The sequence below is a fragment of the Rhinoraja longicauda genome, chromosome 31 (assembly GCF_053455715.1).
Source record: "Rhinoraja longicauda isolate Sanriku21f chromosome 31, sRhiLon1.1, whole genome shotgun sequence".
Taxonomy (NCBI): Eukaryota; Metazoa; Chordata; class Chondrichthyes; order Rajiformes; family Arhynchobatidae; genus Rhinoraja; species Rhinoraja longicauda.
In genome coordinates this window covers 22077052-22090949 of record NC_135983.1, presented here as the reverse complement: position 1 = coordinate 22090949, position 13898 = coordinate 22077052, and positions in this window count along the sequence as shown.

Genomic DNA, 13898 nt, shown 5'->3' with positions numbered 1-13898 from the left:
AATCTCGGGCTACAGATTATGACATGGCGGCTCAGTGGTGGAGCAGCTGACACTGGCTGTCAGCACTGTGGATGAGATACCACAAAGCCCACAGACACAGCCCATTAGAATCAGCTGCTTCTGCGATGGGCGATGGGAATCTTGAGGAAGAGGGAGGGGGGCAGATGCATGCCAGATGCAGTATAATGTAGAACAGATAAATGTGAGGTTATCCACTTTGGCGGCAGAAACAAGGAGGCAGATTATTATCTCAATGGTATCAGATTAGGTAAAGGAGAAATGTAACGAGACCTGGGTGTCCTTGTACACCAGTCACTCACTGAAAGTAAGCGTGCAGGTACAGCAGGCAGTGAAGAAAGCTAATGACATGTTGGCCTTCATAACAAGAGGATTTGAGTATAGGAGTAAAGAGGTCCTTCTGCAGTTGTTTTGGGCCCTGGTTAGACCACATCTCGAGTATTGTGTGCAGTTTTGGTCTCCTAATTTGAGGAAGGACATCCTTGCGATTGAGGCAGTGCAGTGTAGGTTCACGAGGTTAATCCCCGGGATGGCAGGACTGTCATATGAGGAAAGATTGGAAAGACTGGGCTTGTATTCACTGGTGTTTAGAAGGATGAGAGGGGATCTAATAGCGACGTATAAAATTATAAAAGGACTGGACAAGCTGGTTGCAGAACCAGGGGCCACAGTCTAAGAATAAAGGGGAGGCCATTTAAAACTGAGGTGAGAAGAAACTTTTTCACCCAGAGAGTTGTGAATTTGTGGAATTCTCTGCCACAGAGGGCAGTGGAGGCCAATTCACTGGATGAATTTAAAAGAGAGTTAGGTAGAGCCCTAGGGGTTAGTGGAATCAAGGGATATGGGGAGAAGGCAGGCACGGGTTACTGATTGTGGATGATCAGCCATGATCACAATGAATGGCGGTGCTGGCTCGAAGGGCCAAATGCCTCCGCCTGCACCTATTTTCTATGTTTCTATATTTGCAAAGAATTCAGCACAGTCCTCTCTACACACCCATCTAGACCGAGCATGAATGTAGATGAAGCCTCTTTCTCCTGTTGGTTGCTGGCCACCATTCCACGCTGGATGTGGTAAGATCGCAAACCTTTGTCCCACTCTGGTGGTTAGGAACCTCTACGTATAGTCATAGAGTCATACAGTGAGGATACAGGCCCTTCGGCCCAACTTGCCCACACCGACCTACATGTCCCAGCTACAGTAGTCCCACCTGCCTGCGCTTGGCCCATATATCTCTAAATCTGCCCTCTCCATGTATCTGTCCAAATGTTTCTTAAATGTCATAGTACCTGCCTCAACTACCTCCCCTGGCAGCTCGTTCCATACACCCACCACCCTCCATGATTAAAATTTACCCCTCAGGTTCTTATTAAATCTTTCCCCCCCCCACCCCCTCTCACCTTAAACCTATGTCCTCCGGTTCTCGATTCTGGGCAAGAGATTCTCCCAATCTATTCCTCTCATGATTTTGCACATCTCCATAAGATCACCCCTCATCCTCCTGCGCTCCAAGGAATAAAGTCGTAGCCTGCTCAATCTCGCCCTACATTGTAGCTCAGGCCTTTGAGTCCCGGCAACATCCTTGTAACTTCTTTAATTTTATTCATGAATTGGGTCTCACCGTGTTCAAACTTCAGTATAGTGAATTCCACATCGAGTCGTTCAGCACAGAAACCGGCCCTTTGGCCTAACTCTTCCATGCTGACCAACATGCCCCATCCAAACTAGCCCCATCTAAACTAGTCCCATTTCCCTGCGTTTGGCCCATTGCCGCCTAAATCTGTCCAAAACAAGTATCAGTCCGAATATCTTTTAAAAGTTGTTATTGCACATGCCTTTACCACTCCCTCTGTTCCATATGCCCACCACCCTCTGTGTGAAAAAGTTGCCCCTCACATTCCTCTTAAATCTTCCCCCTCAAGATTTAGACCCAGTGATAATGAAGATCAGTGATAGATGAAACTTCCAAGTCAAAGTGGTGTGCAACTTAGAGGAGAACCGTGCATGTTGGTCTTGCCCTGTTGTTCGAGTTTGTCTGAAGAAGGGTCTCGACCCGAAATGTCACCCATTCCTTCTCTCCCGAGATGCTGCCTGACCTGCTGAGTTACTCCAGCATTTTGTGAATAGTTCGAGTTTGCGGGTTTGGAAGGTGCTGGTGGAGTATCCGAGGTGAGTGATTGCAATGAGTTTTGTATTGAGAGTGCTCTGCTGCCAATGTGCACTGGATGGAATGATTGTTTAGAACATAGAGCAGTACTCCCCAGGAATGGCCCCTTTGGCCAACGCTCTCTGCGCCATTTAGGTGGTTGGTGGAATGACAATCAAGCAGACTGCTTTGTCCTGGATGGTGCGGAGTACATTGAGAGTTTAGTTTAGTTTAGAGATACAGCCTGGAACATGGCCTTAGGCCCACTGAGTCCGAGCCGACCAGCGACCCCCACACATTAACACTATCCTACACACGAGGGACAATTTACGATTTTACCGAAACCAATTAACCTACAAACCTGTGCATCTTTGGAGTGCGGGAAGAAACTGGAGATCCCGGGGGAAACCCACGCAGGTCAAGGGGAGAGCGTACAAACAGCACCCATAGTCAGGATAAAACCCGGGTCTCTGGCGCTGTGAGACAGCAACTCTACCACTGCGCCACCTTTGCTAGAGCTGCCCTCATCCAGACTAGTGGGCACTCACCCATCACACTCCAGACTTGAGCTTTGTAGATTGTGGAAGAGTTTTGCAGTGTTCAGGGGCAAATCACTGACTCAGAAAATGTAGAAAACACTTTTTTTTTTAAATCATTAAATTTATAAATTTATAATCACAGTACTCATGCAAAATAAAAGCTAAAGTCCTTAATGCAACCAAAGTCAACCATAGAAGTTCACAGTTAAGGCTAGTGTTGTGTAATAGAGTCGTAGAGTCATAGTCTTCTACATCAGTCTGAAGAAGGGTCTGAACCGAAACGTCACCCATTCCTTCTCTCCCGAGATGCTGCCTGACCCGCTGAGTTGTAGACAATAGGTGCAGGAGTAGGCCATTCGGCCCTTCGAGCCAGCACCACCATTCAATGAGATCATGCCTATTCATTCTCAATCAGTACCCCGTTCCTGCCTTCTCCCCATACCCCCTGACTCCGCTATCCTTAAGAGCTCTATCTAGCTCTCTCTTGAATGCATTCAGAGAATTGACCTCCACTGCCTTCTGAGGCAGTGAATTCCACAGATTTACAACACTCTGACTGAAAAAGGTTTTCCTCATCTCCGTTCTAAATGGCCTACCCCTTATTCTTAAACTGTGGCCCCTGGTTCTAGACTCCCCCAACATTGGGAACATGTTTTCTGCCTCTAACGTGTCCAACCCCTTAATAATCTTACATGTTTCGATAAAATCCCCTCTCAACCTTCTAAATTCCAGTGTATACAAGCCTAGTCGCTCCAGTCTTTCAACAGTTACTCCAGCATTTTGTGTCTACCGTCGAGTCGTAGAGTCTCACGGCGTGGAAACAGGCCCATCGGCCCAACTTGCCCACACCGGCCAACATGTCCCATCTACACTAGTCCCACCTGCCCGAGCTTGGCTCCTATCACTCCAAACCTATCTTATCCATGTACAGGAACAAAGTCATTTATTCTTGAGCCTGGTGGCCGCGATGGGATTGCGCTGGAAGTATGTCAAGGGCAGGCGGTTTGGAAACTCCCAGGTGGAGATGGCACTTGTTTGGTGTGACTGGTGCGCGTGTTCAGAACCGAGAACAATTGTCAGTTTAATTAACGCGGTGAAGTCATAGGTTCCCGCGGGGAAAGAACTCCCAGAGCACCGCCACATGACCTCAGCCGCTGCCTCCGCCGCGCCGAGAAACCATTCACCTGTCGAGCAAAAACACACGCCGCAACAACATGTTTTCCACACCTGTGCTTCCGGGCGCTTGTTATTCCTCCTCAGCCTGTTTGGCACCAGGTGGTTGAATGGTAACACTGAAGTCTCTCTCACCCCTTCCTCCCTTCTCTCTCACACTGGATCCAGATTCATTTACAAATCCTGGGCTTTTACTCCTCCTTTCAGTCGGTACAACACTGTGGTGCGGGATCACAGGCTTTTGTGTTGAAGGGCTGCCCCAGAGACTCTCCCACCCCCCACTATTTATTCATTTACAATGAATGAATGTGTTACTCTTACTTTGATCAGTACGGGTGTCAGGGGTTGTTGCGTTGGGGGGGGGGGGGGGGCAGGAGAATGGGGTTGAGAAGGAAAGATCGGTCAACCATGGCAAAATGGCGGAGGATGGGCCGAATGGCCTAATTCTGCTCCTGCAACCTATGAACTTATGAACAATGCAGTAAAACCCTCGTTGTAAGGGACCATAGCGGGGGGGGGTGTCTGTAATCGCCGATAATCCGCTATAAAACCAAGTGTAATATCTGGCATTTCTTGTTGAGAGACCCATCAATAATGGAATTCTCTACGCAGTGGAATTCTCTGCCGGAGAAGGTAGTTGAGGCCAGTTCATTGGCTATATTTAAGAGGGAGTTAGATGTGGCCCTTATGGCTAAAGGGATCAGTGGGTATGGAGAGAAGGCAGGTACAGGTTACTGAGCTGGATGATCAGCCATGATCATATTGAATGGCGGTGCAGGCTCGAAGGTCCGAATGGCCTACTCCTGCACCTATTTTCTATGTTTCTATGTTTCTATAACTTTTAGGCTGAGCAAGGAGCCCGCTAAGACAGAGGTGCCTTATCTCAGCACCAACTTTAAAGCAAACCTGCCCTAAGCGACAAAGCTCCAAGGTCTCAGTAGCACGTTGCAGATGGTGGTGGTGGTGATGGTGGTGGTGGTGGTGGTGGTGGTGGTGGTGATGGTGGTGATGGTGATGATGGTGATGGTGGTGGTGGTGGTGATGGTGATGGTGGTGGTGGTGATGGTGATGATGGTGGTGGTGGTGATGGTGATGGTGGTGGTGGTGGTGGTGGTGGTGGTGGTGGTGGTGGTGGTGGTGATGATGGTGGTGGTGGTGGTGGTGGTGGTGATGGTGATGGTGATGGTGATGGTGATGATGGTGGTGGTGGTGGTGGTGATGGTGGTGGTGGTGGTGGTGGTGATGGTGATGGTGGTGATGGTGGTGGTGGTGGTGGTGGTGATGGTGATGGTGGTGGTGATGGTGATGGTGGTGGTGGTGGTGGTGATGGTGATGGTGGTGGTGGCAGGGGAGGACACGGATACAGCCGGGGGTGGCGTCGGCAGGAGCGGCTGAGGATTCTGAGGGTTCTGCCAGGGGCGGTATCTTCATTCCTCCTGGCGGTGATAAGTCTTGCCCGCTATAATGGAGATCCCGGATAGCCCGCAACGAAAGATTCTCACTGTACCTCGGTGCACGTGAAAATAAACTACACTCAAATCCATTATAAAGAGGGCCGTAAAAAATAGGGTTTAGAGAGAGAAAGAGGCCCTTTGGCTCTCTCAGTCCACGCCGACTACACTAGCACTGTCCTACACACTAGGAACAATTTACAATTTTACCGAAACCAATTAACCTGCGGATCTGCATGTCTTTGGAATACACTGAAATTTAGAAGAATGAGAGGAGATCTTATCGAAACGTATAAAATTATTAAGGGGTTGGACACGTTAGAGGCAGGAAACATGTTCCCAATGTTGGGGGAGTCCAGAACAAGGGGCCACAGTTTAAGAATAAGGGGTCGGCCATTTAGAACTGAGATGAGGAAAAACTTTTTCAGTCAGAGAGTTGTAAATCTGCGGAATTCTCTGCCTCAGAAGGCAGTGGAGGCCAATTCTCTGAATGCATTCAAGAGAGATTTGGATAGAGCTCTTAAGGATAGCGGAGTCAGGGGGTATGGGGAGAAGGCAGGAACGGGGTACTGATTGAGAATGATCAGCCATGATCACATTGAATGGCGGTGCTGGCTCGAAGGGCCGAATGGCCTCCTCCTGCACCTATTGTCTATTGTCTATTGTCTTTGGAGCGAGGGACACTCACTGGGAGAATGTACAAACTCGTAGTTAGGATGGGGAACCCGTATCTCTGACGCTGTGAGGCAGCACTCTACCGCCGTGCCACCCACCGACAGTGTTTCTGAAAGGTGGCAACTTTGTGAAGCTTCATTCAGCGGAGAAGCTGAGAGGTGATAAGTTGCGGGGCAGGAGTAGGGCACCTGCACCCCACACGTGTACCCGCGTTGGCCTCACGACCTGGCATCACGCGAAGCTCTCACCACAGAGAGCGTTGCACCGGCCATACTGGCCAGGGACAGTCACCAGGTCTCGATAGAAATTGTAAAGGTGCAGGAGTAAACACACAAGCAAGGCCAAAGGCTCGGACAGTTTCCCTGATCCAATACTATAAAATAACAACTGCCATCCCAACCTGCTTGGTGCATACATCAACATGATTAATGTAGGAAAATAACTGCAGATGCGGGTACAAATCGAAGGGCCATCGGAACACAGCTACCAGACTTAGAGGGCATCTACAACACACGATGCCTCAGAAAAGCCACCAGCATCCACAAAGACTCTTCACACCCCTGCAACAGTCTGTTCGAACTCCTTCCATCGGGCAGACGGATACAAGGCCTTCTACGCCCGCACCTCCAGACTCAGGAACAGCTTCATCCCCAGGGCCATAGCTGCTCTGAACCGGTCCTGCTGATCCGGATGGCCACAACGCATAGATCAACTTGCACTTTACCCTGTCCAAAACTGTTACAACTGTTTCGTTTCGTTGGGTTGCTGCTGTCTAAATTACTTAAATTACTTAAAGTATGGGAGGCGCATTCCCAATCTCGTTGTACCCCTGGGTACAATGACAATAAAGATATATTGTATTGTATTGTATCACATAATACTGGAGTAACTCAGCGGGTCAGGCAGACTTCAGTCTGAAGAAGGGTCTCGACCCGAAACGTCACCCGTTCCTTCTCTCCAGAGATGCTGCCTGACCCGCTGAGTTATCATATCATATCATATACATACAGCCGGAAACAGGCCTTTTCGGCCCTCCAAGTCTGTGCCGCCCAGCGATCCCCGTACATTAACACTATCCTACACCCACTAGGGACAATGTTTACATTTACCCAGCCAATTAACCTACATACCTGTACGTCTTTGGAGTGTGGGAGGAAACCGAAGATCTCGGAGAAAACCCACGCAGGTCACGGGGAGAACGTACAAACTCCTTACAGTGCAGCACCCGTAGTCAGGATCGAACCTGAGTCTCCGGCGCTGCATTCGCTGTAAAGCAGCAACTCTACCGCTGCGCTACCGTGCCGCCAGCATTACTCCAGCATTTTGTCATACCTTCAACATGATTAATGCTCCTCGGTTTCAACATCAGTATAATCCCCCCCCCCCCCCCCCCCCCTCGTTTCTCAGGTAGGCGTAACAATCCTCGGAGGAGATGAATTTACTAAGCAGTGAGGAGTGGAAGAAACTGTAAAACTGTGTTACGGAGAGTGGACAACAAGGGGATTTCTTTACTCGTCCCATTAGGTTAAATTGTAGGGATCTGTCCAGATTAGGGTGGCACTGTGGCACAGAGGTATAGTTGCTGCCGTATAGTGCCAGAGACCCGGGTTCGGTCCTGACGACAGGTGTTGTATTTACAGAGTTTCTACCTTCTCCCCGTGACCTGCGTGGGTTTTCTTCGGGAGCTCCGGTTTCCTCCCACACTCCAAAGCGTACAGGTTTGCAAGTTAATTGACTTCGATAAAATTGTAAATTGTCCCCAGTGTGTTAGTGTACAGGCTGGTTGGTCAGTATAGAGTGTGCGTGTACAGCTGTGTCCGCATGTGCAGCGGTGTAACTTCAGTGTTGGTGTACAGCTGGTCAACATCGTTAGTGTACAGCTGGTCAGCATCACTATCTACAGTGTTAGTGTACAGCAGGTCAGCATGGACTCAGTGGGCCGAGGGGCCTGTTTCCAAGCCATATCTCTACAGTCCAAAGTAAGAAGGTGATAATTGTTGGGTTCTTCTGGTGACTGAGCCATCTTGGGCTTCCATGGTAATATAGTATTTGTAATATAGGCAGCGGTAGAGTTGATCGGCCGAAGGGCCTGTTTCCATGCTATATCACCAAACCAAACTAAAGTAAACAAGCAGATCAACCAGAGAGCATGGAGCTGCTTTACGGTATTTACTGCTTGAAGGAGTACGTGAAAGGCTAGTGCTGGTCTTCATAAACACAGAACAGGGCTTAAAGATGGACAAAGCGCCAGGGCTGGTATTTATCCCAGGCTGTTGTGAGACTTAAAAGAAGATATTGCTGGGGCTCTGGCTGAGATGTATTAATTTAGTTTAGAGATACAGCGCGGAAACGGGCCGTTCGGCCCACCGAGTCCGTGCCGACCAGCGATCCCCGCACATTAACACTGTCCCACAATTTACTATTTTACCAAGCCGAACAGCCTATGAACCTGCACGTCTTTGGAGTGTGGGAGGAAACAGAGGCACCCGGAGAAAACCCCACGCAGGTCACGAGGAGAACGTACAAACTCCGTACAGACAGTACCCGCAGTCAGGATCGAACCCGGGACTCTGGCGCTGTGAGGCCGCGCCGGCCCGAGTTCCTCCAGCATTCCTGTTGCTGCCGCCTTCACAAGGCAGGGAGAGTTTAATACAAAGTGACGGGAGGCTGAAGACAGAAGATGGATTGCCCCTCTGTCTCAGTTCAGAATAACGTCGCACATTGAGTGCTCGGCGTGACTGGAGCTCAATACTCAGCGATCGTATTTTCACCACAGCGGCAGACGGTGCAGAAGCAGCAACTGTGTCAAGTGGTTTTCATGGGCGTCCGATGGGATCGTCAACCGTTCATTGTAGTGGGATATTGAACCAAGGCCAAAACCAGTGTGAACATCAGAGTGAGGAAGCGAGCAGTTACTGAGTGAAAGATTGCTTCAGAGTGAGATAATCAAGCATGCATCGATCGACTGGGTTCATTGGAAAGTGAATGTACTCTTTAATCAGCAATGGATTAAGTCTTCAAAGAATCCGTTTAATTCTTTGAAACTGCAGAAACAAAGTAAAACCATTAGGGAGATTAAATGCTTCAGGAAGTGGCCAGACTCCTTTCCTCAAGCATCTGGGTTCAATTCTCTTTTTTAAAACGTTTTTGCCTTTATAAAGCATTTGTTAGGGGCTCGGCACACTCCAGCCTCCCACACGACTGATTAAGAGCGTTGGAGTTGCAGGACATTCAGTCACCAATCTGTAACCTGGATGGTAACACGGTGGCGCAAAGGTAGAGCTATTGCCTCACAGAGAGCTTGTAAAGGCAAACTTGTGGAAAGGATTGGAGGGATGAGACAGCGACGCGGCGGGTAGTGCTGATGCCTAGAGGCCCCGGGCTGTCACCACCCAGCCTCAACCTCGACCTCCGGTGCCGTCTGTGTGTGGAGTTTGCACCTTCTTCCTGTGACCACCTGAATTTCCTCCCACATCCCAAAGACACGTGGGTTGGTAAAGTAATTGGTTACGGTTGGTGTCGGTGGGTAGCAGGTGAAATAGAAGGGTGGGGAGGGAATAGCACATGCGAGAGAGGAGGGTTCGTTTGGTTTACAGATACTGCGCGGAATCAGGCCCTTCGGCCCACCGAGCCTGCACCGACCAGCGATCCCCGCACACTTACACTACCCAACACACACTGAGGACAATCCTTTTACATTTATACCAAGCCAATTAACCTACAAACCTGTACCTCTTTGGAGTGAGGGGGGAAAACGGAGAAAACCCGCGCAGGTCATGGGGAGAACGTACAAACTCCGTACAGACAGCACCCGTAGTCAGGATCGAACCCGGGTCTCTGGCGCTGTGAGGCAGTAGCTCTACCTCTGCACCACCGTGTTACCATCCAGGTTATAGGATGTGAGGGAAAGGGGTTGATGAGATTGCTGTGAGAGATGGCATTGACTCAATGGGCTGAATGGCCTCCTATGTAGAAGTGAGATGAGATTGTTACAGTTCAAGGAGAGTCAGCATGGCCTTGTTTCAGGAGTCGGTTGGAATCTGGAAATCATTGCCCCGGGAGGAGAGGGAGGCAGCTATTCTCAAAGCAACTTAGAAGTATTTAGATCAGTTCTTGAAGCACCTTGGCAATGGAAGATAGGGTTGCCAACTTCCTCACTCCCAAATACGGGACAAAGGGTGACGTTTCGGGCGGCCGCCATTGGGAGCACGTGGCCGCTGGCTAGGTGAGGTCACGTGGGGCGCGTGGAGGTGAGGTCGCCCTTTGTCCCTTATTTGGGAGTGAGGAAGTTGGCAACCCGACTAATACGGGACAAGGGTGGTCCCGTACGGGACAAACCAATTTAGCCCAAAATAGGGATGTCCCGGCTAATACGGGACAGTTGGCTACCCTAATGGAAGACCATGTGTCACGAATAATGAAAGGTCAAGATAGAGCGGATGTGGAGAGGATGTTTCCAGTAGTGGGAGAGTCTAGGACCAGAGGGAACAACTTCAGAATAAAAAGACATACCTTTAGAATGGAGATGAAGAGGAATTTCTTGAACCAGAGGGTGGTGAATCTGTGGCTGTGGAGGCCAAGTCGGCGGGTTTTTTTTTAAAGTGAAAATTGACAGGTTCTTGATTAGTTAGGGCGTCAAAGGTGATGGAGTAAAGGCCGGAGAATGAGGTTGAAAGGGGAATATGATTAGCCATGATCGAGGCCCACTGCAAATTGGAGGAACAGCATCCCATATTTCGCTTGGGCAGCTTACACCCCAGCGGTATGAACATTGATTTCTCTAACTTTAGATAGCTCCCCTGTCCCTCTCTTTCCCCTCCCCCTTCCCAGTTTTCCCACTGTCTTCCTGTCTCCAACTCCATCATTTCCTTGTCCCGCCCCCCTCCCCTGAAAAGTCCTCAAGCCATGATCGAAAGGCAGAATAGACCTGATGGGGCCAAATGGACTAATTCTGTTCCTATATCTTGTGACCTTGTGGTCTTCCACCGCACTGTATGGGCGCTTGAAGGTTGGCGTGGACTCGTGATGGGAGGGCCGGTTCCTGCGCTGAATGACCCCACCACTCAAGCAAGGGGCTATGACCAATCGACTGTGACATCCGATAGGAAGGGATGAAAGATTCCTTCACCTCGACCGCCGGGAAAATCTGCGAGACAAATTAATAATCTTGCCTTGTAGCACTTTCTTTGAAATGTGATTTTAATTCTGATCACCGCTGGGGCCTTGAGACGGTGTAACTGCTGACTGGAAGAGCCTTGACGTTACTCAAGCCGCCTAATTGGGCCGTTGTCCCGGGGCCGAGCTGATGGGTTGTGACATAGAAACATAGAAAATAGGTGCAGGAGTAGGCCATTCGGCCCTTCGAGCCTGCACCGCCATTCAATATGATCATGGCTGATCATCCAACTCAGTATCCCGTACCTGCCTTCTCTCCATACCCCCTGATCCCTTTAGCCACAAGGGCCACATCTAACTCCCTCTTAAATATAGCCAATGAACTGGCCTCAACTACCTTCTGTGGCAGAGAATTCCACAGATTCACCACTCTCTGTGTGAAAAAAATCGTTCTCATCTCGGTCCTAAAAGACTTCCCCCTTATCCTTAAACTGTGACCCCTTGTTCTGGACTCCCCCAACATCGGGAACAATCTTCCTGCATCTAGCCTGTCCAACCCCTTAAGAATTTTGTAAGTGACGATGTAGAGAAGGGAGATAAAATGCCCGGAGAAGCCCCCTCCTGCCCAGCCGATGGCTTGGCGCTGGCTCATTGCCCGGTCCAGCATCCTGTAAATCAGGCAAGGTTGCAGTTTGTAGGAGCTCTGTATTTTTTGTCGATTTGATTTTCAATTACTTTGAACTGGCTCATTAACTATTGAATGCGGAGAGGTTATCAAGCACATTCATGCTTCACAGCTAATCTCTGGGACGGTTCCAGGCCGACGTCGGATTACTGCACATAAACTCACTTTCATTTGTCTTGAAGTTTCTCCATTAATGCTTTGAGAACTTTATCACTTTGACCAGAAGATCAGCAAGCCTAAAAAGACTAAAATAAGGAGTCAAAGTGAGCATTGACTTTAGACTGCCGACTTTAGACATACAGCCTGATAAACAGGCCCTTCGGCCCATCGAGTCCGTGCCGACCAGCAATCATTCCGTACACTGGTTCTATCCTACACACACCAGGGACAGTTTACAATCTTACTGAACCAATTGACGTACAAACCCGCACGTCTTTGGAGTGTGGGAGGAAACCGGAGAACCCGGAGAAAGTCCGCGCAGTCACAGGGAGAACAGACAGACAGCACCTGTGGTCAGGATCGAACCCGGGTGTCTGGCGCTGTAAGGCAACAGCTCTACCGCTGCGCCGCCCTATCTAGTTCCCAAAGTTGGGGGAGTCCAGAACCAGGGGCCACAGTTTAAGAATAAGGGGTAGGCCATTTAGAACGGAGATGAGGAAAAACTTTTTCAGTCAGAGGGTTGTAAATCTGTGGAATTCTCTGCCTCAGAAGGCAGTGGAGGCCAATTCTCTGAATGCATTCGAGAGAGAGCTAGATAGAGCTCCTAAGGATAGCGGAGTCAGGGGGTATGGGGAGAAGGCAGGAACGGGGTACTGATTGAGAATGATCAGCCATGATCACATTGAATGGCGGTGCTGGCTCGAAGGGACGAATGGCCTACTCCTACGCCTATTGTATATTCCTTATTCCTATCTATCTGCTCTGGTTTCATGTCCTGCACTGCATGGACCCGACAACGCCCAGTCCTGTTATCAATACTTTCTCTCTCTAGGCCCCGTACTCAATGTACACCATGCTGTGAATTTGCCAACCACCTCGGCACAGTGGCACAGCCGGTAGAGCCGCCATCTCACCGCGCCAGACGAGGAATATTGGGCCAGAAAGGCACACGGTCGGTGCTCTGATGTCGCCGAGTGTTCAAGGCCAGCGTTGGGCCTTACCCCAGAAAGGATTCAATCCCTCAAGACAAGAATTCCTTTGCCACGCTTTCCCAACACGTTCTTGAGTGAGATACAAGGGAAAGCAGCATCAGCAGAAGCAGTCCTTTCCACCGCTAACTCTCTCTCAGGACTGGTCTATCAGCTCTTCTGAATCTGCCCGTCATTCAACTGAGTAGCAGTTGGAGCCGTCGAGAGGAATTAATCTTTGATTGCACAACAGACGTCAGTTTTTAACATGATCAGGGTGACCCAGTAAAACGCCAGTAGTTTATTGAATTTTTTTTATTGTTATTCATTGCCCATATGTTATTTGTGCATTCATGGACCTCTGAAGCTACAGCTGATAGAGCTGCTGCCTCACAGCGCCAGAGACTCGGGCTCGATCCTGACATTGGGTGGAGTTTGCACTTTCTCCCTCTGACCGCGTGGGTTTCGTCTGGGTGCTCCGGTTTCCAAACACATCGCAATTGGCCCTCTGTAAAAATCGCCCCTAGTGTGCAGAGAGTGGATGAGAAAGTAGGACAATATAGAACCTAGTGTGGACGGGTGATCGATGGTCGGCACGGACTCGGTGGGCCGAAGGGCCTGTTTTTCAAGCTGTATCTTTTAGTTAGTCAATCAAACTGGACAGTTGGAGTGAATTGCTCTCCTAGCGATTGTGTGCCAGACAGGAACACATTGTTCTCTGTAAGCTACTGTCCATGTGCTCACACTAATACTGAGCCGTCTCTGGAGTGCCAGCAGTGGTGAATTACTCCCTATATCCACGGCCTACAACAGGTAAAATAGAGACACATAATAGTCATAAGAGTCATCGAGTGATACAGCCTGGAAACAGGAGGCCCTTCGGCCTAACTTGCCCACACCGGCCAACATGTCCCAGCTACACTAGTCGCACCTGCCCACATTTGGTCCATGTCCCTCCAAACCTGTCCT